Source organism: Nuphar pumila, chromosome 2 (genome assembly GCF_984573655.1).
Source record: "Nuphar pumila chromosome 2, dmNupPumi1.hap1.1, whole genome shotgun sequence".
Lineage (NCBI taxonomy): Eukaryota > Viridiplantae > Streptophyta > Magnoliopsida > Nymphaeales > Nymphaeaceae > Nuphar > Nuphar pumila.
Window position 1 is genome coordinate 80643127 of NC_143250.1, and position 23812 is coordinate 80666938.

A 23812-nucleotide genomic window follows, 5' to 3' on the forward strand; every position below is an offset into this window, starting at 1 on the left:
CTGTTTGCAGAAGGTTGGGCAGGACTGAGGGTTAAACCCTTCTTCTGAGTGTCAACTTCTCCCTCTAGACGAGATCAACCTATGTTTTTAAAATAAGAGTCAACCCTTTTCAAACGAGTTGACCTTATTAAGAGGAGTTGACTCACTTTTTTGGAAGAGTTGACTCCTTCCAAAAAGCGAGTTGACCCTGTTCTCTATTTGAGCTGACTCGTTTAAGAAGAGTCCACTCTTGCACTATACAATCAACCCTCTGTAATGGGAGAGTCAACTCACTCTGTGATGAGTTGACCCCTATAACCTGTGAGTTAATTCCTAAAACCAGAAGAGTCGACTCATGAGTATGATATATGTTCTGATATGCCTATGAGTCAACTCCTACTCTCAGGAGAGTCGACTCATGTGCCCCATAATATGATATATTGATGTTTTGAGCTCGGGTAAAGCTTATTAAGCCTGTGATTCAAGTGAATCATCCCAAGAATAAGTTGGTACTGTGTTTGCTGCATTTTTGAGTTTTATGCACTAATATGTTTTGGATGGTTTAATAAGAGACCCAATTTGTGTTGAAATGCATGCGTGTTAGGATGCATGCATGAAAATGTTCTATATGTGTAAGTTCATGCTCTTTTCCTTTCAGTTTAGCTGATAAGAGTAGTTGTAAGTACGTAACAACATGACATTGTATGGTTTAAGTATGCATGGTCTTGTTTGACTCATATTTGCAATGGTTTCAATATGAAGTTATGGTGCTGATGTGAGCACTACATAGTTGTATGCATAACATGATGTATATTGGGGTATAAGAGTGACCTCATACGTGCAAGGGTATTTGCATAAAAAGAATTCATATTGCATAATTAATATTACTTGTAGCTGGTTGGGAAAGGGCCCAAGGTACTCCTTTGGGTACCTAAACAACTTGCATTAGTGCACGTGAATTAAATTTGAAACAAGTTACATAGAAATTTAAGGTTACACACTGAAAGATGGAGTGACATATAAATAGTCTCATCTTGTTGAGCGAGTTAGCACCAATCCCATGGGATGCTGAATTGCCGATGAAGTGCTCTCAACGATGGTAGACTTGTTCCTCATCTTGGTCATTGAGGGTGGATCAATCCCCAACCATGACAACTTAGGGGACGAGAAATTTTTTGGAGGAGGCCAAGCTACGTATGCTAGTGGTAGTGCACTACAACTTTTTTAAGAAAAGGAATCCTTAATGAAGGTTTCAAGACCTTTGTGTTGGTGTAACTATGTACTCTTGGGGTTAATAAAATATGTAACATACCAATGTTTGAAAATACACTCCCAAGTAGACCGGTGAGACTATAGTAGCCCAGACAGTGGTGCCCCTATGAAGACAATTATTAATATCGAAACAAAGAAATTGCATTTCACTATTGTCGTTGTTTAACTCTAGAGTTAGAGGACGTGTTTATATGTTTAGTTTTTCTCACAGAGAGATGTTTGTACCACTTATAGTTGTACCTTGGATCTTTGGTAGGTCTTGTGTGCTTGTAGACCTTGCCATGTTCGCTATTGCGAGACAGGATGTTGAGTTACTGAGATAGTGGTTGGTCTCATCCCTGCTTTACTTTTTCTCTTTCAAGTACCCACATGTAGGTGTGCTTGGTGGTGATGAATGCGAGGATCGAGTATTTCTATAGCTAAATCATGGATCCTTCTAGTCTTGAGTTCATTGTGTGTTTTGGAACTTTCATGTGTTTTGAATTTTGTCATTTTGTATATGCATATTTGTAGTTCATCATATTTTATAAATTGATTGTATATGGATGAACTTTCTTTTGAATGATAAAGAAAAGATAGTTGATTTTAAATCTGGAATTCAGTTCAATGTTGAGAATGTTTTATTTTGATTAAGTTTTCACAAAACAAGTTTTCTTCTGTTATGTTCTCGTTTCAGTATCGTTTAAAATCATTTCAATTTTTTTTTTGCAGATTTTTGGGTTTGTCAGTAAGTCTTAGAGGGAGTTGGGGAGACTCATGCCTTCCACTTGTTCATTTTTATTTAATGCTATATGCATATTCTTTTGTGATTTTGATGAAGTAAATTCATGATAATAAAATATAAGGTCTCTTTTTTACTATCTTCATGTGAATGCCTGAATGATAAATCTTGTGATTATGAGCATAGGAATAAATGGTGAACAAATGAACAATACCTTTTTTTTCACATAAATAAATGACACTTCCTTATAAACTCATCAATCCTTGGTATACATACACATATGTGTTTAAAAAAAAAAAATTCAGACTGATGAATTGTGTGCACACCTTTGCCCCATAACTACCTTAATTCAATGTGCTATCAATCAAATGGGTTTCAAATTGGACCACTTTAACCTTCTTCCCTTTTCCAAGTTATCCTAAGCCAAGAAGGACTGGCTTGGTATTTACGGACACCTTCCTTATTGACTCTTAACAAAGATAAAGAGGACTAGTCATCGAGACCTAGAATTGAATATCCTTGGTACCAAATTGTCATATTCAGTCTTTCTAAGATTAGGACTATATATATCATCAAATAGAAAAAGTATCTCAAGGATCTTTTATGTCCTTAGAAAAAAGAAAATATTCGAGATAAGTCTAGGTACACCCTAAGTCAGTTCACCTTTTTGCGGCTTTCTCTAACTACCAACCTCTCCATTTTGTCCCTTTAGATAAGCATGATTTTTTTATTCTTTCATGTGTGGCCCTTTTCGGCTCTTTTTGACTTTTCTACGCGTGTAGCCGCTTTGGCTCTTTTATTTCTAAAAGATCATTGCCATCTAAACCTACGATCAGGTGATAACTTTACGAAGAACCACCAAGCCTAGGGGTATGACATGACTTTTCCTTACTTTAGATACCCATTTTTTTCACACATTGAACCCATTTTTGGCCTTATTCACCTCTCACTTGGTTTGACAAATAGGTGAGGTCTACCTACAGTTAGTGACTAGAGATTTCCTAGAATCGACCAAAAGAAGTTGATAAGCAAGGTCGAGCAAGAGGTGACTTAAACATGATTTTAAACTTATAGAGTGAGTTATCTAAGGAAGTCATGTATGGTCTCATATCCATAACTTCTAGATATCTAGTTCTAAATTCTCATTATTTGTTTCTAGAAATCCAAAATTAGGAAGCAATGATTTGGGCAACTTTGCTTTGTCCCCTGTCTTTTCCCTTTAGGATAACTCTTTTATTAGGATTTTGGGTTTTATGATTTTATGTTTTGCCTATCTTTCTAAAAGACACATTTACATAAGACCAGAGATGGTAATTTTTATAAAGTTTTTCAAAAGATATTTAATCTAGCAGTAAAAAATTTTCAAATATATGACATTGATTGGATCAAGTAATTCAATTCCATCAAAATTGATTAACCAAAATGAATTCCCAGGCAGGACTTGCTTGATAATATATGGTCATTCCCAATTCAGACATCATTTCTTCAAGGGGTGAGGCCCTTCATGGTGAATGAATTTCATGGCTAAATCATTGACTTTGAAGGATCATTCAATCACATGTTAGCATAGTATCATTCAATCTTTCTCCTGCATTCCTCATTGTGCTTAGCTGCTAGAAGCCTCTTCTCATTCAAGAGGTCTAGCTTAATCAATCTATGCTTTTACTGGGTTTCTAAAGGCATTTCTAAGGCAGTAGTTATCCTAAGTGAGGGCAACTTCACTTACAAGGGCAAGATGGCCTAAGTTTATGCAATTACATTGGTGAGTGTGCCAATGATAGTTTGGCATGCAAGCAATGCATCATGCCAAGCATAAACAATTTTTATGGTCCTCTCAATGATATGGATGATGGTTTTATTGGTGGTTTCAACTTGACCATTACCTTTGGGGGTAATAAGAACCCGAAAAATGCCTGGTATGCCAAATTTCTTATACATATTTTGAACTTTCACATTTTTTAAATGAGAACCATTACCTCACAAGGTCCTTGAACACACCAAAATGACACACAATGTTCTTGTAAATGAATGCAGCTACATGTTGACCTTCGACCTTAGCCAAATAGATAGCGTCGACTCACTCGGTGAAGTACTTAGTGGTACTTAAATGAGTGTTGGATGCATGCGGATAAATGAAACCTATAACATTAAATGATCGCATGAAAAATGGCCAAGGAGATGCAACTATATGCAATGCATATGAGGGTGCACGTATAATTTTTATATTCCTTACACTTGTTAACATGAGAATAACAATCTTGGTTCATGGTAAACCAATAGTATCCTGCCCTTAGGATTTTTTTTGACCATCATTTGGACACTAATGTATCTTTCATAGAGACCACCATAGAACTCTTCTAGAACCTTTTGGGCCTCCACTTTATCCATACATTAGAGAACTTCACTGCTATAGCTCTTTTTGTAAAGAGCCCCACCAAGAAGGTAATATCTTTGGGTTAGTCATTTAATGGCTTTTTTGTCTTTAGGATGGGTATTTAAAAAAAAAAAATTTCTAAGAAGGTTTTAATATCATAAAACTAAGGTTTTCCATCTTTTGAGCCCTAGTAGTTGACCTCTTTTAAACTTGTTTACTCTCTCTCATCATAGACTGTCTTTTCTAATTTCTTAATAAAAAATGATGTTTGATGTTACCCCTGCTTCATCTTGATAACGGAAACAAGGTTCGTCATGTCAACAAATTGATTGTTGTCTCTTCCAACATGAGAGAATTCACAAGACTTGATTTTTTTTATCAAGTCCAAGACTAATTCTACATAAGAAGCTAACCTTTCGGTTTTAAACTTTTGTAGCGTCCCAACACAAGGTGACGTGCAGTAGCGCTCCTACTAAACAAGTGGAGCCCTCTTGTTATGATAGTAGATTTATGATTAGAAGATATCTTATGATTTATGAATCACTTTTCCCACGATAAAGCTGTCAGGCCTTAGATACGTGAATCTTATTATACTTAGGCTTTGCTTCTATTTTTTTCAGTCTCTCTCTCTTACATCAAACAGCATACTTGAAATCCAATTTAAAGTACATTCGAAGATTAGAGATACATGTCTACGTGGTGGGATTTTCCTCTCCTTGTCTGTCTTTTCCATTAACTTTGAAATATGTGAATATCAATTAGTATATAAATTTAGGTAGGGTGGGTGTAATCCCTGATAAGTAGGCTTAGGGCACGTTTGAAAGAGAAAGATGCAAGAAAAATGATGCAAAATAAAAAAAATTCTTACAGATTTTTTGATCCATTCAAACAAAAGAGATTTTTTTATTGAGAGTTTTTTTTTAAAAATATACTTTTTGATAGGAAATATTCTTCCATGGGGTGGTGGAGAAATGTTTTATACCAAGAGAAAATTTATTTTTACACTCTCCACCCATCTCACCATTACCACCACCCTCTTTCTCTTCTCTCATTTTTTTTTTTTATATTTTCTCACTCTGTTTTGCTCATGCTACACAAACAAATGATAAACTTTCTTTTGAAAAACTTCATAGTGTTAAAAACTCATATAGGCAAAAATTTCTTTTGTTATGAGAGTTTTTTTCTCTTCCAAATATCCCCTTTTAATTTTTTATCTCTTTTTTCTACTGAGGTTAGGCAAGACCCCTACAATCATACCATCTGGAGGTCTAACTTGCAAGTTCCTAACACATGGTGACGTTCACTAACTGCTCTCCTGCCAGACAATCAAAGGTCTAACATAATTTTTTTACACCCACCATGTCACACAAGTGAGTGAGGCCATTTTCTTTTATTATAAAAAAAAAACTTGATAAATTTTATACTATCTTGTAAAGAACACATAGATTCGGTGTCTGTTTAGGTCGTTAGCATGAGTCGTGCACCATATTCAATAACCACAAAATAATAATCAAATCTAAGACCCAAGGCACCCTATAATTTTATAAATATTCACCAAGCCGTTATAGTTAGGAGTGTCAACTGGCCTAGTTTACCCGGACCTGTCAAGAACCAAACTCTATAAGATCCGGGTATGATGATAAATAAGAAGACCCATGTCCGGACTTGAAGGCCCGATTAATACATATGGACCCCGGTGTAGTTTATAAAATTTTACACCAGACCCATACCCAACTCGAGTTTTGATTATGACCTGCAAATTTTTAATATAAAAATGATAAAAAATATGGTTTTATTGAGTACGGTCTGGGTTTGGTTCATGTAGTTTTTATTGGATTTGAGTATGGTTTTTCTTATTGTAGACTCAATTAGACTTGAGTTCAGACTCGATACCATACCAAAGAATCTGGTCCAAGTCTCAACTAAATCCCTGTTATAGTAGTGTACGAAGAAAGAAACCACATGTCCTTCAACAAAAGAGTTTGGGCATTTTAGTAATTTAATATGCAGATAAGCAGATCAGGTCATGCTGAACATGAGCGTTTTTGCTCATGCCAACATCGTGGCCGTCTGTTTGCATTTTGGATGAATGCCACGTGGTTTTGTTGACTTTTGACCTTTTTTTTAAATGCAAATCGGATGGCCACGATGTTGGCATGAGCAAAAACGCTCATATCTGCTTCCCCCGAGGTACAGCTCACATGGGCCTTTCCCTGACGCCAGACTCGAAATGAAAAGATAACACACGAAGTTATCCCTTCAAATATTCCAAATGCCATTGGTGTCCCCTCATTATTGCGTAACGCCTTAACGCCGTTATAGGCCCGTTACTAAAAGTTATGCTCCGTCTGATCAAAAGTTAAACGTACCAAATTACTAAATTGACCTTAGGCCTTAGTTGCACCGTCTTAGTTAGAGACTCGGATCGACCACGATGTTGGCTAAAACGAATTTGAATTCAGATTTGGACTCGGGCTTTTTTACAAGTTAACCGATTTGGATATTCGTCAAATTCAGATATTTGTCAGTTTCAGTAGTAAAAAAATCAAAACCATATCCTCATCTGATTATATGATCGGATATATGGTTTTGGCTTACCAAATGCAACTAACAGAAACAAACTCAGTCTGATATCGAATACAATCCAATTCATTATCAACATGAATGGGTTCAGACCGGGCTTGGAAACAAGTCAGATATGAGTTGGTTTGTTGTATGATCTATACCTACATCGATCCACGATGTGGGCCTTTAGATGTGGTTAGTAGGTCTATGGTCTTTAGGACAGTTTCTCAGTGAGTGTAAATATATATAAAAAAAAGAACAGTTAAGGTGCACAAGGTTTTTTAAACCTGGTACAACCATAGTAGCATATATCACACATTTAAAAAAAAAAAAATTCACGATTTTAGCATGAGCTTTTCAGTGGCGGATACTAATCTCAAAAAGGTCATATTTTGTGAGATAAGCCTAACAGTATATTACTATTAACACATTTTAAAAAATAAATTTTTATAAATTTGTATTATTTAGATATTTATCACATTTCTATATACATTACATTTATTTTATATTTGTGTATATGCAATATATTCTCAAGATTCTTTTGAGAAAACCAGATTTTTGAAAATATCACAGGCTTTTTTTTTTCCAGGAACGAGACTTGTGATTATGGATGGATACAACCGAGTCTGTTTAATTCAATGGGTACTGAGTCGAAATAATCTTCCTACTAACCCTGGGGACATGTTGGTCAATCGTTGTCGCAGCCCCAATGTCTTTTCCAGAAGTTGTCAAAGGAATGAAAGGAAAGGAAGTAGATGCAAATTAATTTTCAGCTGTTTTTTATTCTTTTAGGTGAAGACTGGAGAGTCCCTTTTATCTTTGATTAATTTGCAGTCAAGAACGAAGGCGTGGGTGGAGAAGTAGCTCTACGCGTTCGAGCACGCCGGCTTCATTCTCCTTTCAACCACCGAGAAAACCGAGGGAGGTGCCATCTTTCCGTATGGGTGTCTCGTGTCTCATTCTCTTATGAGCTTCTCCGTCGCCTTTGCCGTCAACAAAGGTCAGATTCTTTTCACCATCTACTCCCGGGATTCTTTCTTTTTTCTCGTATACCTCTTCCCTCCTTCCGCTCATCCTACCAAGCTCTTCAATTCCGTTGTTTGGACTATATCTTCGGATTAGAATGGGTTTTTGCTTGCTGAAAATGGGTTTCGGTTGCCTTTCTGATTGAATTTCTCTTTTAGGAGAAATGGGTGTTTCTTTCTGCTGTGTCAGGGTTTTGCGCTTGTGGGGTCCTTAGTTTTGTTCACAAGAGACCCTGTTTTGTTCATTGTTGGTTATTTTTTTCCTTTTCATTCATTTTTTGGTATTTAGCAGAAATCTGCATCTCTTTTTGTAGAATTGAAAAGATTGGAAGGTAAAGTGCCTTTGGGCACGAAGGATCAGGAATCGGTGTGGCAGCTGAGCTTTTTTGGTTGGAGATACAATCTGTGTAATAATGGATAAAGGTGTTCTTGTGGCTCTTTTTGTATTGTGCTCTGCTGTGATTCATTCAACTGCCTTTACACCAGTGGACAATTATCTCATTGATTGTGGATCTTCATCTAATACCACGGTTGATGGTCGAGTTTTCGTCGGGGATAATCCTGGCTCTCTGTTTTCTGTTTCAACCGGTGAAAACATCTTGGGCACCACCACTTCGAGCCCTGTTGGAACTTCCAGTGGACTATCGCTCTATCGGACTGCCCGGATCTTCACCAGTGAGTCTTCTTATACGTTCTCGATCAAGAGGCAAGGGCGGCACTGGGTTCGCCTCTATTTTTTCCCATTCACCTACCAAAAATATGATTTCACGACTGCGAGTTTCTCTGTTCAGACCCAAGAAACTGCCCTTACCAATTTCCCGATGCAGAATGCTTCTGCTGCTTCCCTCAGGGAGTATTCGGTCGTCGTGAATTCGGACAGCCTAATTCTGAGTTTCATTCCTTTGAGTAACTCGTTCGCGTTCGTGAATGCGATAGAAGTTGTTTCTGTTCCCTCTGAGCTTATTGCAGACACTGCTCAGGTTGTGAATCCACCATCAATGCGCCAAGGATTGTCGAACGAAACTTTAGAGACGGCGTTCAGGGTGAACGTTGGAGGACCTCTGGTCACCCCCCTGAACGACACTCTCCAAAGAACATGGGTGCCTGATCAAGAGTTTCTACTACTCAAGGGTACTGCCCTGATTGTTTCAACGAGTCAGAGACTCCTGTACCGCACCCAAGGAGCCACCCAAGATACTGCTCCATCTTCTGTGTACACTACAGCTGAGATGATGAACCCATCAAGTGCCTTATCTTCAAAACTGTTTAATATAACATGGCAGTTTTCATTGGATTCTAGTTTCTCTTATCTAGTCAGGATGCATTTCTGTGACATAGCTAGTAAAGCACAGGGTCAGCTTCTGTTCAATGCTTATATAGGCAGCTTTGCTTCAGTCACTAATCTTGATTTATATGAACGAACACTGGCATTGGCGTCCCCCTATTATTTGGACTTTGTTGTGCCTGCTGGTTCTTTTTCCGGTAACCTGAGTGTGTCTGTTGGTCCTTCTAGTGTCACAGGCGTTCCCCCAAATGCCACGCTAAATGGACTGGAGATTATGAAGTTTGGCTTGGCATCTGCAAATCCATCATCCAAGAGTGGTCGAAAGATTGGTATAATTGTCGGTCCATCGTTAGGAGCTTTGGTTGCGATCATCTTGTTCATAGTGGCCATACTTATGCTAAGATGCCGCAGTGTTCAAAAGGATCAGCATTCTAAAACTTGGGTTCCTTTATCTGTAAATGGCGGACATTCTCACAGTGTGGGAAGCATTGCAACTACAAATACTATCTCATCAGGGCAGAACGCCACTCTTGGGTTCCGGTTCTCCTTTGCTGAGTTGCAGGAAGCCACTAACAACTTTGATGAAGCATGTGTTATTGGAGTAGGCGGTTTCGGAAAGGTGTGCAAGGGAAAGCTGCGAGATGGTACTGAAGTGGCAGTGAAGCGAGGTAACCCAGGCTCTCAGCAGGGTCTAAAAGAGTTCCTCACAGAGATTCATATGTTGTCTAAGTTTCGTCACCGTCATCTGGTCTCACTCATTGGCTTCTGTGATGAGCACTCTGAGATGATCCTTGTGTATGAATACATGGGAAACGGGACCCTTAAAAGTCATCTGTATGGCAGTGATCTTCCTAATCTTCGTTGGAAACAGAGGGTTGAGATATGTATAGGAGCAGCAAGGGGACTTCACTACCTTCACACAGGTTCCACTCAAGGAATCATCCATCGTGATGTCAAGTCAGCTAATATTTTGCTCGATGAGAATCTTATGGCAAAGGTTTCAGACTTTGGGCTCTCAAAAACAGGCCCAGATTTGGATCAAACGCATGTCAGCACGGCTGTGAAAGGGAGCTTTGGCTACCTAGATCCTGAGTATTTCAAAAGGCAACAGTTGACAGAGAAATCAGATGTCTATTCTTTCGGGGTCGTGCTACTCGAAGTCCTTTGTGCAAGGCCTGTGATTGATCCTTCACTTCCTCGAGATAAAGTAAACTTAGCAGACTGGGCAATGAAGTGGCAGAGGAAGGGGCAACTGGAGCAAATTATTGATCCACGGCTTGCAGGTACCATCAAGCCTGCATCTCTCAGGAAATTTGGAGAGACGATTGAGAAATGCTTGGCTGAATATGGTGCAGATCGCCCTGCCATGGGCGATGTGCTGTGGAACTTGGAGTATTCACTGCAACTACAGGAGGCATCAGTGCTTGCTGATCCAGATGATGACAGTGCAAATCGTATCATAGATATGCCCATGAGAATGTCACATGTTGACCCATATGAAACTGAAATGGCTAACAGAGATGGAATCTCAAGTGGGGATGAACTGTCAGGCATGTCAACAAGCAATGTTTTCTCTCAGTTGATGAATACCCAAGGCAGGTAGGTGCTGTTGGAAGGTAGTCTGCTCAACTACCAGACTGCATTGTCTACAGTCTGTTTTCCTCTTAATATTCGCTGTAAGCATCAAGGTGGGCTCTTTTCCTAATCTAGTGTCTTTAAGGACTCATACAGGAGATGGTTAATCCTGTAGACGGTCGCTAGGGTTGGCATGCTTGAGTTTGTGTTACAATTGTCACCTATCACTGCCAATTTTCTTAGTAAGGAGATGAACTAGAGTTGATGCAACCCTAGGACCTGCAATACCGAGAGCTCAGGAACTTGGTTAGGGACAGATATGAACATGCCACTTCATATTTGTTGTATTCTACTGCTGTTTCTTGCTATGTTTATTTTTTATTGGTTAGTCGTGTTGACAGCTTTTGTACAGTGTTGTTTTCATATAATATCGATCTGTTAATTTCTCTGTCTACTTTTTTTATCCCCTGAGTGAGTTTTGTTGGTTATGATATCTGAGAATTGTCAAGACAGGTTAATTGAGCCTTGTTTTTTCTGTGACTCCACTCACTAGAAGGTGTCTATAATGAATAGAACTGGTTGACTGTTTGGTTTTTCTTCTAAAGCACCGCCATCAATTATATTTAAAACTGAACCAGATGAATCGAGGTCAATTCTGTGGAGTTCTGGCTCAATTCTGTCTGAAACATTGACTTGAGGTTTGGATTCCCCAAGTGTTTCTTCACATTCTTGAGCTTAGTCCATTCCCCTAGTTATCTACGGTTGAGACCATCTTTGACCTAATAGGTATGATCGATGTTCATGTTGACTAATTATCATGGATGTTAAGCCAATCTTGACGTGTTAGGTACAAGTCACCTGGAGCCATAAAATTCTAAAGCTTGTCCAGGTAACGATTGTGGCAGCCACTCACACTGATCAACAGTTTTTAGTCGGAGCCTAGTGGCTCTGCCTACATGGCTTTGTGGCTGTTGCCATCTAAGGACCTTGAAAGCAACTTTTTGTTAATCTCTTTTAATTGCTAATAATTCAGCTTCATGAAGATCAGCTGTAACTCAAATTTCTTCTATTGGACAAGAGCATTGCGAAGCCGTTTTGACACTCGGGCAGCTGGCGTAACTCGACATCCTTCTGCATTAACGGAGTTTAGACATGCAGAGTCTGCTCATGTGGCTGTGGGCTAGGGTGGAGGGTCGTGTGTACCCTGCATTTTGAGTTTGAATTGCAAGCTGTAGATACCTCATTTTTTCTAAGATACCCAAATATTAACATTGTTAGAAAGTGTTTTTCTCAAGACCTAAGGAGAAAACCTCAAAATTGAGTCCTTTCCAACCCTAGTTTAAGAAAAATCCTTAAACTGAGTAATTTCTTACCCTAGTTTAAGAAAAAACCCCAAAAAGTTAGGTATAACATTTAGAATTATAAGAAAATCTTACAAAAATATAAACAATACATAAAATATAACAAAATCCTCAAATTTTAGGAGTGTCATCCATAAGGATTATCATCTGATATTGAGGACGGCAAAGTATCTTTGTCATCCAGTCTTGTCTAATCCATCCCATCCCTGCAGCTTAGGGGATGGCAAAATGGAACGTCCTCAGCTATTCATTGTCGTCTGTTGCACCAAATGTACGGATAAGCCATTTGACTTATCCCTATCTTATTCCTAACCATCTCCTCTCTTTTTGCAAGTTTTTCAAAAAATGAGAGATTGTTCTGAATAGCTCTTATCCTCGTTTGAGATAATCCCGAACTCATTTGTGTTAAATCTAGATTTGAGAATCTAGTACTCAAATGCTGGCCTTGCAGAACAAGCCTATTTAAGCCTTGCTTGCACTCTATCTCGAAGCCATTGAAGAACCATCATCCCTATGCGGAAGTCCTACTGGACAGAAAAAAACCTAAAAAGTCAAACATACCCCCAAGTCTGAAAAAGGTATTTTCTAGATCCTTTACTCTTTTTTTTAATTTATTTAATTCATTCAGTAGTGACTTATACACGTTTTGATCTTATTTGCATACTTGAATCTGTGACGACGAGCTTCCAGCTATGGAGATCGAGAAATTGGTCTAGGTTTTACCTTTCTGTTAAGCAAAGGACGATCACGATTTGTATACGACATCCTCACAATTTCAAAAAGGATTTTGCATAATCCGGGTAAATCCCTTCTTTCTCACATTCAAAAATTTTCCAACAGTTTTTGGTGAACACTATGAGACACTGTTTTTTTTTTTTTTTCAATTTTGGTAGCTAGAATTGCATTGCAGGGAGATTTTGAGCCTTAACAAGCACAAAATCTCCATTTTCGGGTTTCTGTCACTGTTCGAATGGCAAAAGCTTCTTTTGTCGCCTGCTGACCTTCTGTTGTCTGGCAAGGTTTTTCCATCTGCAGACCCGAAGTCTGCAACTTCTTTTTTTTTTTGGTTTTGTTGTTCGACTTTCATTGTCTGCAGACTCACGTATTTGTAGATCCGTCATTCGGCAACGTTTTGTTGTTCGACTTCCATCGTCCACAGACCCGCATGTTTGTAGGATTGTCACCCGATAACGTTTTGCCATCCACAGACCCACATGTCTCTAGGATCGCCATTAGGCTTCCATCGTCCGCAGACTTGTGTGTCTGTAGGATCTCCATCTAGATTTTGTTGTCTGTAGATCTGCGTGTTTGAAGATCCGCTGTCCTCCAGGCTTTTGCCGCAGACAATGTCATCCATAGACAATGCCATCCATTTTGTTTGCAATATTGGCAGAAAGCATTGGTTGTCAAGCTTCTTTGTCTACAGACAGTGCCATTTGATGTGCTTGCAGTATCAACCAGTTCTGCCATCTGTTAGATTCTGCCATCTGACAGATTAATCGTTTAGTAGGTTTTGTTGTTCGGACGACTCTATCATTCATACAACACTTTTCTTTGCTTTTCTAAAACTTTTATTTGTTTTTTTAGTTGTTTTATCTCATATATAGGTTGTTTTGCATTAGATACATGCGTAAATATTAGGCTTAGGTATTGTCACATTTTAGATATTCTTGTTGGAGAAAATTCATGTCAATTAAAAATTAAAAAATATTACCTCCAACAAGTTAGGATTTTGATTGAGACATTGTTTGCTTTTATTGTGTGTTCTTCTTATTTTATTATTCTTCTATTAGGTTAGAACTTCTCTTTTATTCAGATTTTTTAAAATCTCTTGTCCTATCAATTGGATTTTCAGATCTTCCCACCACTACTCTTAAGTTGTTAGCTTGGGTATATCGGTGTAGACTCAGAAGGGAACCCTGATTTGTAGCACTCGAAGAGACCTCCTAGATCCGTGTTGACAACTTTCAAGGAGAATTAGGATACCCATTGTTTTAAAAGTCTCTCATTACTTATTGGAGCTTATTTGAATCTTTGTTTGGGATATCATGCATACTCGATCTAAAACCTGCATACCCAAGGCCTACTCATACCCGAGAATCCCTTATACGAGATGCCTCCTGACATGATGAACAATACCATCTTTAATGAAGATTCGATAGACAAAACCCAAATGGATGTCCTCGATGAACCTGAGGACAATTGGAGGAAAGGGAAAGCTTTATTGATCCTAGGATCCAGCTCACATCGGCATCCCCATCGCCCTCATAATCTCTTCCAAATAGAGTATGAGACAGACAATTCCAACACAGATGAGTTTGTGAAGAGACAACCCCCTCAAACCCTACGTGTCAAGACTCCATTCAAGGAGAAAGACGTAATGGATGAAGCAAGGTGGTACATCAAAAATGTAAAGGATAGGATAAGGGAGCTTTGAGAAATGATAGAACAAGGGGAAGCCCAGGTAAGAGAGACCAAAAGAAGAGTCAAACAGACTCCAGAGCCACAAGAAGACAGAAAGTACAATCAATGAGGAGAGTATCAAGTGTGATATAGAGAGGAGAGTCCATACATCCAAGTTGACCCATCCAGTCCGAACCATGTCGTTCGAATCAAACAAAAAAAGATATGGTCTAGGGCCTAAGCTCAAGGATAAGATACATGAACATGGACCAAATAAAATACTTCATGGGTGACTTCCTGGCAGAGGGATACAATAATAAGATCCCTCTAAAATTCTTAAAGTTTAGTGGGAAAAGAGACCCAAGAACCTACATAGCTCTATTCATGGGAAACATGACAAAGTAAAGAAAAAATGGTAGGTGCCTGATCAATTGGTTTCCTAGAAGTTTAAAGGGAGAGGCCCTAGAATGGTTCGCCACGCAGAACCTTCAAAACATAAAAGAATTCAACCAGATCATAAATCTGTTCATAGAGAGGTTTAAATTTAATATAGAGGCCCTCCCCACCATAAGTTAGTTTACGACCTTAAGCAAAAGAAGAACAAAAGTAGCCATAAATTCATCAACTGGTAGTGGTCTGCGACCAGTAGGATGAAAGAGCCGATCTCAGACTCGCATGCACTGGACATCTTGATTGACAACTTCTCCCAGCCTCTATGGAGCCTCATCAGCATGACACCAATTGAAATCTATGCCGACCTCATATAAAAGGCTACAACCTTCAAGGTAAGCATCAAAAGAGGAGTATATGACAAATTCTTAAAAACCAGAAAGAACAAAACCATTTACAAGAAGTCTGAACCAATCAAGGGTGTAATCGTTGTGAAATTTTCACTTTCGCAAGTCCACTTAAGCTTTTGAAAAAGATTTTGAAAAACTTGCCTCCGTTTTAAAAATTTGTGAGAAAATTGGGAAATGGGATCCGCCTGTCGGTACGAGGTTCAACCATTCTTGACGCCTTTACCAGAAGTAATCAAACCAAGGATTGAACTTTATGCCTTGCTTTGCTTAAATGCCTAAGTAATTATTCTAAGTCCTAGAATGCAGAAAGGAAATCAATCATGTGATTTTGAGAAAATTTTCAAGGAAAATATGATGCATGTTTAGAATGGTTTTGAGATTGTTCTAAAATTATTTTGAGATTTATTTTGAATTCGCTTTGAAATAATTTTGGAAATTGTTTTGAAGTTATTTTGAAAAGAGATACTTAGAAAAATCTTGATGCCGGCTTGGAATCACTTTGAAAATGTTTTGAAAAAGGAGATATTTTGATAAAATTGATTTTAAAGAGGGAAAATCTAGATGATTTTGAGAAAATCGTTTTTTGAAGAAGGAATCTAGATGCTTATTTTGAAATTGAAATTGCTTTGAAATCATCTTGAATTGAAATCGAAATCGAAATCAAAATTGCTTTGAAATTGAAATCAAAATTACTTTGAAATTGAAATCAAAATTACTTTGAAATTGAAATTGAAATTGAAATTACTTTGAAATTAAAACTGAAATCAAAATTACTTTGAAATTGAAATCGCTTTGAAATTCAAGATATTATGAGAAAATTGATTTTTAAGAAGGAAAGTCCCGATGATTTCCTTGAATTTTGTTTTTGAGAAAAAGGAAAACTTTTGCAAATTTCTTTATTTTGAAAGATTTGAGAAAAGAAAAACCTTTATAAATTCTTTTTGTTTTTAAAATTGATTTTTGTGCCTTTACAAAAAATTAATAAAGATGAATTTGCCACATATTCATGAGTATGACCACAAATATGTTTAAATACATTTTAATAATTTCTAAATATCTTGAAAACTCTTTGAAATATATAATAATTTTTAAAAATAGCCTAAGAGTATAGGCATTTTGTAACTTAAAAGAAATTAATAAATCTCAATTTCATTCTAATTCTGACTATGACTATAAATACGAATTCTATTAAGTTTATCAACTTCTTAGAAGAAGGTGCCCATGTCATTCGTGTTGACCATTATAGAATTTGAGATATGCGTATGACAAACCATAGCATTTAATATCGAGAAAATAAACTATATGCAAACGCAATCTATTTAATGTAAAAAATAAATTTTTTACTATTTCTGATATTTGATTACAATTTACATCGAATAATTGAATAATAAAATAAAAATAAAAATAAAAATGACAATAAAAATAAAAATAAAAATAAAAATAAAAATAAAAATAAAAATAAAAATAAAAATAAAAATAAAAATAAAAATAAAAATAAAAATAAAGGCACATAATATCTTGAGCTTTTCCTACAAAATTAACAAATATGTTAGTAGAAAAATGTAGTTTTTTTTGAATTTATCCAATAATATTCGGAAATTGAAGGATATTTTCCTAAAATAAGCCTTTTGCATGCTTTTTATAAAATCAAAATTATAAATAAAATAAAGAATGAATACATGATTTGATAAAACATCAAAACAAATCTATTATGGAAAATAAAATTTTGAAATTATGGACAAAATGACTAAAATACCCCTAAAATTAAGACTATAGCCTTAAAATTAGGGTTTTCTAAAAGAAATTTTGAAATATACATCACATGGAAGCTCAAAAATTTATGAAATTGATTGGAGAGCTTGTTAATATGATAAAAAATATAATCAAAATTTTAAATCATGAAAATAATTCTCAATTTTGAGAAATTAAATATAAAAATGTTTAATTTGCACCTGTTTTAGCAAAATTATAACTTTTTAGAAAACCAATTTTGAAAAATCCAATGAATGAGATGCTAAATAACCATGGAAATTTCTAAAAATTGGTATGGAGACTCCTAACAACCTTAGGAACAATTTAAAATTAAAAAAATGGGAAAACATTGAAGGATAACCCGAATTGGGGTTTTCTATCAAACTTTAGAAAAATGAAACAGGAATTTACAGGAATGAAATTTTATAGAAAAACCTGTTAGGGTTTTTTGGATGAAAGGAGGTCTAAAAGAACTCAATTCAAGCCCAAATTGAGCCTATGAATTTAGGACAAATCAGAGAAACATTTCCTATTTACAGAATATGAAAATCATTTCTTAATCTTGAGATATTAATGAAACATTGAAAAATTAAATTTTAGAAACATGAGTCTGAGATTAAGACAGGTTTCTGTAATTTAGGTGTTTCAGAGGCTAAACCAACTCAATTTTTCCCAAATTTGTGGAAAACGTTTCTTAAAGAGATCACAAAACCATTTCAATTTACAGAAATTGAAAATCAATTTTGGTTTGGGTGTAGTGACTTTTCAAAGTCACTGCTCTATCTCAGAAAATGAATATGTTACAAAATATGGTGTTCTATAACCAGTCACGATTTTCAACTGAAACAAAATAACAACTGACCATAAAAATTTCTAAAAATTAACAGAGATAAACTAGACATGTAAATGAATAAAACTCATTTTACAAATCTTAAAAATGATCTCCTATTCGGGAGATATGACTCTGACAAGTTGATCCTGGATTTGATCAACGCCTGAGCATGTAGACAAACAGGGTTTTGTTTTTTGAAAAAAATAAAATAGAAATCGACCATAAAATTTTTTAAAATTTGGCAGAGGTAAACTAGACATGTAAATGAAGAAAACCCTTTTTATAGATCTTAAAAATAATCGCTGGTCAGGGAGATCTTAAAAATGATCTCTTGTCAAGGAGATCTGATTCCAGCAAGATGACCCATGATCTGAGCAGTGCCTGATGATGCAGAATTACAGAGTTCTGATTTTCAATCAAAATAAAATATGAAATGACCATGAAAATTGCTAAACATTGACATAAATAAACTAGATTCAATCACGAAGACACCACTTTTTTATGGATCAGAGAGATCATCTTCGGTTAGGGAGATATCACTCTGGCAAGTTGGTCCTGATTCTGCTAAAATCCCGACGATGCAGAATAATAGGTTTCGACTCTTGATTTTTAAAGTGAGTCCTTAGATGCCCAAAAATCATAAAAATTTCACGGATTCATGGAAACATACGCAAGAACCTCCCATAAAAAATCAGATCGAAAGAACGAACATAAACCCCTGAAATGACAATGCTAACATGAGTCCAGAATCAAAATGCATACAAAATTTTAAAAGAGAATGAAAGAACTTAATCTAAGCTTGCAAAGAAATGAAAATAGAGACATATATGCAATATTTTTAGATTTTAGATGGATGAAAACAATAATCTAGATCTGAAATGCATCTACTAAAGAAATCAATAAAATAAAATTAAAACAACAAAAGGCATGGAGTAATTGCTATAGCCGATTGAAGAGGAACTCGATTTTATGAAAAAATCGAGTTCCATCTTCATGATGGATGTAATAAGAATGAAATATAGCAATAAAATTAATGAAAGAGAGGAGAGGAGGTTTACCTGCTAGAGGTGGCTTTCTTTCCCTCTTGTTGCAACCAAGAAGAGGAAGGAGAGCTATAAGGGGCGGCAGGTAGAGAAGGAGAAGGAGGGGAAAGAAGAAGGGGAAAAGAAGAGAAAGAAAGAGGAGAGGGAGGCTGGCGCTTCTTCTCTTCTTGAGATTGGTGCCCCCTTGAGGCCTATTTATAGGCCTCAAGGGGATTAGGGTTGAGATTTTTTGTAAATCCCAACCCACCCTTGAGGAAAAGACAAAGGGGGGGGGGGGTAAGATTTTTTATTCTTTTTATTTTTCAATTAACCTAATTAAGGTTTATTTTGATTTTCTTAATTTTAAACTAACTAAATCCCTAAAAGAAACCCTAATGTGGCACCACCTAGGTGGGCCCCACATTGAATTTTAAAAGCAATTAAAAAGGTTTTTAAAAGGAGTTTTTTTTTTAAAACAAAGGAATAAAAGTTGAAAAACAAAGTTCTAAAACAAGACTAATGTGAAAGAGATGATTCAAAAGTGACGCCACTTAGGTGGGTCTTTTGGATCTAAGCTCCATTTTAAAATTTGAGTTTGATAAAAAATTTGATCCAGATCCAAATATGATAAATTGAAAAAGATATTTTTTTGAAAAGAATTTCAAAATATTCAATGTAAAGCATTGGGTTTTAGATTTAAAAGGTCTGCTTTGAACCCAAGTTTGAAATCAGAAGACAGTTTAAATTTAGATCTGGATCCAAAGTTTGAAAATGACAAATAGATCTGGATCTCGGGTCATGAGTCAGAACCCATGTTTGAAAATAATGAAGGAATCTTGGATTGAGGATGAAAACACTTAAAATGGATCCTAGATAATGAAAAGAATAAACTGGATCCTGGATATGGAGATAGAATTAGAAATTGGATCCGAATCAAGATGGACATGGATCTTGGATCCTGGAAATTGAAGAATGGATTCAGAGATGATTAATTGGATCCTGGATATCTAATGAGATAATCCAGGTTCATAAAGTAAATTGAACTCTCGATATAGATAATAGAATGAATTAGATGAAAGATCCAGGTCCAAGATAAAAAAATGGATATCAAATCCAACATTGGATTCAATATCCAAATTGAAATATGAATTAGATCTTGGATATAGATAAAATATCAGATGTAGGAATTCATCCGAGTCCAGATTGGGAATTGTCCCAGCTTAGAAATTGATAGAATTGATGTTCTGAGAAAATTATTATTTTTTGTTTTGCTCTGAAGGGTGTAAAGTGTCACTTGACTGGACTGGTTTGAATTTACTTGAACTGGATGTAACTGAATTGAAAGCCAGTTATACTAAAGTGAACTAAATCTGGAGCTAAAACACTAGCTGGGCTGATTGGGGTTAGCTCAATTTTGACTGAAATGAGCTAAAATGCGCTAAAAATGAGCTGAAATGGGCTTCAAGAATGTGGAAAGTGACTTTGAACTGGAGCCGGACCATTCAAACTCCTGATGAGCTCAAATTAGACACATGAAAATAAGATCTACTGAGATTGACTGACTCAGAGACAATTAGCTAAAATTCAAGGTAAAAATGAGCTTATTTCACCTGAAATGAACTAAATTTAGCTAAAATGAAACAACACTGCTCATCATGAGCTCAGGAGAGCTAGAAATGACTGTCATTCTAACTCTTCTGAACATAAGATGAGCTTGTCTAAGTCTAACTTATAATGGTTTAGGGGTGACTTTAGGGGTAAGACGGTAATTTTATTGAAAAAATGGAGTAAAATGACCTCTAAACTCGGATAGACATAGAGGTGAGGCTCATACACTATACTGTAGGGAGTTGGCATCTATGAAAGAGGGATATTCAGAATGGACCTGGAAAATTTGGGGTGTTTATAAAGGGCCAAGTCAATGTAGTATGGACCTCAAAATAAGGTAAGCAAAGGTTGAACGATCGAACTCAGCCCAAGCAAGGTGATCAAGCCCGAAAAGCAGGTGTCTACAATGCCACACCCAAAAGGTCGAAAATAACTGGATATGGAGGGAACCCAAATTGAACTAAGGACATAATGTTCTCCAAGTTCCAACAAGCCTAGTCAAATGTCCTGGATCTTTTGTTGAAGGACGAGTTGGTGAAGTTGTCCGAGGTGTTTGACCCACCACAAATGAAAAGAAATGACACAACTAAGTACTGTGAGGCACACCACCGATGAATGATTTATCTCTCAGCACGTTATCCAGGACAACATTGAAAGTGGTGACCTTATCATACACTAGGAGCAAGAACAATCCCAAGAAAACAAGGATGTGAACCACATTGAAGAGGAAAAAGTCCAAGCCTATGAGCTCAAAGAGGAATGGTTCCTGAAATAGGTCGGTGAGCACAAAGCATCAACCAACACAATGGTCTGCAATCTTTGAGTTATCTCATACAGTGACAGTCTCTGCCAACCATTAGCGGTTCTCCAAGTGTGCTACCAAGGGGAGCATGAAAATACAAAAAAGATATGTCCCACAAGAGAAAGAAATTTTTTTAGGGACATTCGCTCAGATAACTGTGATTTGCCTGGACCTACCACACAATCTTACCAAGGTCTCCCCTCCTGTGTGTTGCAAGAAATATCACATCTTATAAAAAGATAGTCTCTCTATGCTTTCACTCAAGAAGAAACATTCAGGAGGTGGGGCGAACCGAGTAAAAAAGGGCATATTATTTTCTCACCAAATCATCGCTCGGCCCAAAAGCCCCAAGCATAAAAAGAGGATAGACGATTCTTAGTTTAGAAGCCACCATTAGTACAAACAAGTCTCTAAATGCCTCAATGGGTGGAGAATTACCTTGCACATGGGGTACCAACCATTTGAGGGACTGAGAAAAAGTCAACATGACATAAGAGAGCCTCTTTTAGCAGTGCCAAAAGCAGAGACCTAGGGTCTAGGTTATGAAAGATCTGAAAAAAAAGTAGTAAAAAAATGATCATTTCAAAAAATGGTCAATTAACATCAACTCAGTAAAGAGTCTGAAGAGAACACATGATTGACACTTTCTCTACATCAACTCAGCCTAAGCTCATAAATGTCCAAGAATAATTCATGTCCTTCCATTCTTTCTTTTGAAAAAGACCAGCATGCTCAGAAAAATCACATGTCAGGGCATAGTCACAATGGTATAGAGGAAAAATGACAACTTGCATGGGTCACCATCCCATGATCCTAGGTAAGCCTTCAAAACTTGGATTCTTTAAAATAGTCTTTTGAAAAACTAAAAAATTAAAAAACCAAAAATCTCAAAAAAAATGAAAAAGCTTTAAAAATCCAAAAAGATTAAAATATTTTAAAAATCTAGAAAAATTGGAAAAGCTAAAAAATGGTCAAAATTATTTTTTTTCCTGAGGTCAAAGTTATCCTCTTTATTATAGGAGCATGTTATTCATGTTGACAATACTAAAAAAGCCTTTATAAGACTGTTTTTCTTTGTTTTCTCTGAACATTCTCAATGATGCCTTTATGTGAAAATCATGTGAGAGCATATCAAAGGAGTCTGAACCTATAAAAAATCAAAGGATAGAGCATTGTAAAGTCCTCCAAAGTCCAAATCTCTTAGACCAGAATAGACCTCTAGCAACAAAGCTTATAAATAGTCAATCCTAAACCGGCTCAACCTCATTTGATGAGACCCAAGTGGTCTTGAAAGCTTAGTTTACCTCTAGGCACTAGGTCATACTCATTCGGCAAAACCCATAATAGTCTCCATGTCCCAGTTATCCCGAATACTGGGTTAACTTTATTCGGCGAGACCAGAAAATGATCTCCATATCCCAGTAGTCCTTGAATTGATTTGACCTTGTTCAACAAAACCCATAACAGTCTTGACAATCCAGTTCACATTGACTTCAATAGTCATAGGAGGAGGATATAACTTCATCATGATGCAAAGCATAACATTAAAAGATCATTAAATGTCAAAGATCTTGTCCCAAACAGATCTGACTCTCTTTAAACAGTCATTCCCTCAAGTATGTCCTTACACCCGAGAGTCTACCACATATAACATCCAATTCTTAAGGTAAGATAGGACAACGATACTGTGAGGCTAAAATACTTTAATTCAATAATTCTAGCCCATGAGCATATAAGGATGAATTATAGGAGCATGAAATCATTATCAATGCATGAGTACCAAGTCTGTGGGACCCACTTAGGTAACCAACTCTCAAGAAAAATGGCCAGGTGTTGAATATATTTGATGCAAATCTACTTCATAGGATGGCCCCTTGAGGAGTCTTTTTCTTTTATCTCAATAGGAAAAAAGATAAAAAAACCTTGGAAAAAAAGTAAAGCATAAAAAAAATAGTGTATTTAGGCTAACACCTACCCTGAGTCCATGATGAGATGGCAGGCTTCAATCATGAGACTGTCTTAGGGGTAGAGGTTGGAATAGAAAGGTGTGTTCTAGGAGAAAGTCAATACTTACCTCTAGACCTATGGCAATGTGGTAGGCTTCAGTCATATGACCTTTGAAGGCAGATATTGGATAACAAAGAGCATCCTTCTTGGACTCGAAAGCCATGAGACCCATGGTTGCTAGACCTTAAGTCAAAGAACGACAAAAATAAAAAATAAAACCCCTCCGAGCTAATGACAAAGACTCTAGGAAACTTACTCAGGGGCAAGATGTATACTTGAATGCATTCTCATCAAACCCTAGTCCTTTAGAGTTTGAGCCGTTGTGAAGATCATTACACCTAACATGAGTGCCTTGAGACCTAATTTCATATCTCTAAAACTATTTATTTTAAACCAAGGCAGAATTAGAAGATTTTTTTTTAATGAAAC

General features: G+C 36.5%; 1 pseudogene across 2 annotated transcripts; it reads left to right on the forward strand.

Moving 5' to 3' along the window:
• The first annotated feature begins 7653 nt into the window (after positions 1-7653).
• Positions 7654-11250, forward strand: LOC149845823 (receptor-like protein kinase HERK 1 pseudogene; annotated as a pseudogene). Of its 2 annotated transcripts, none has more exons than XR_016430230.1 (2): positions 7654-7911; positions 8251-11250. The product of XR_016430230.1 is annotated as a receptor-like protein kinase HERK 1 pseudogene, transcript variant X1 (transcript). The 2 variants fall into 2 exon arrangements; XR_016430231.1 differs by having other exon boundaries at positions 7737-7911; positions 8229-11250.
• The last annotated feature ends 12562 nt before the right edge of the window (positions 11251-23812 follow it).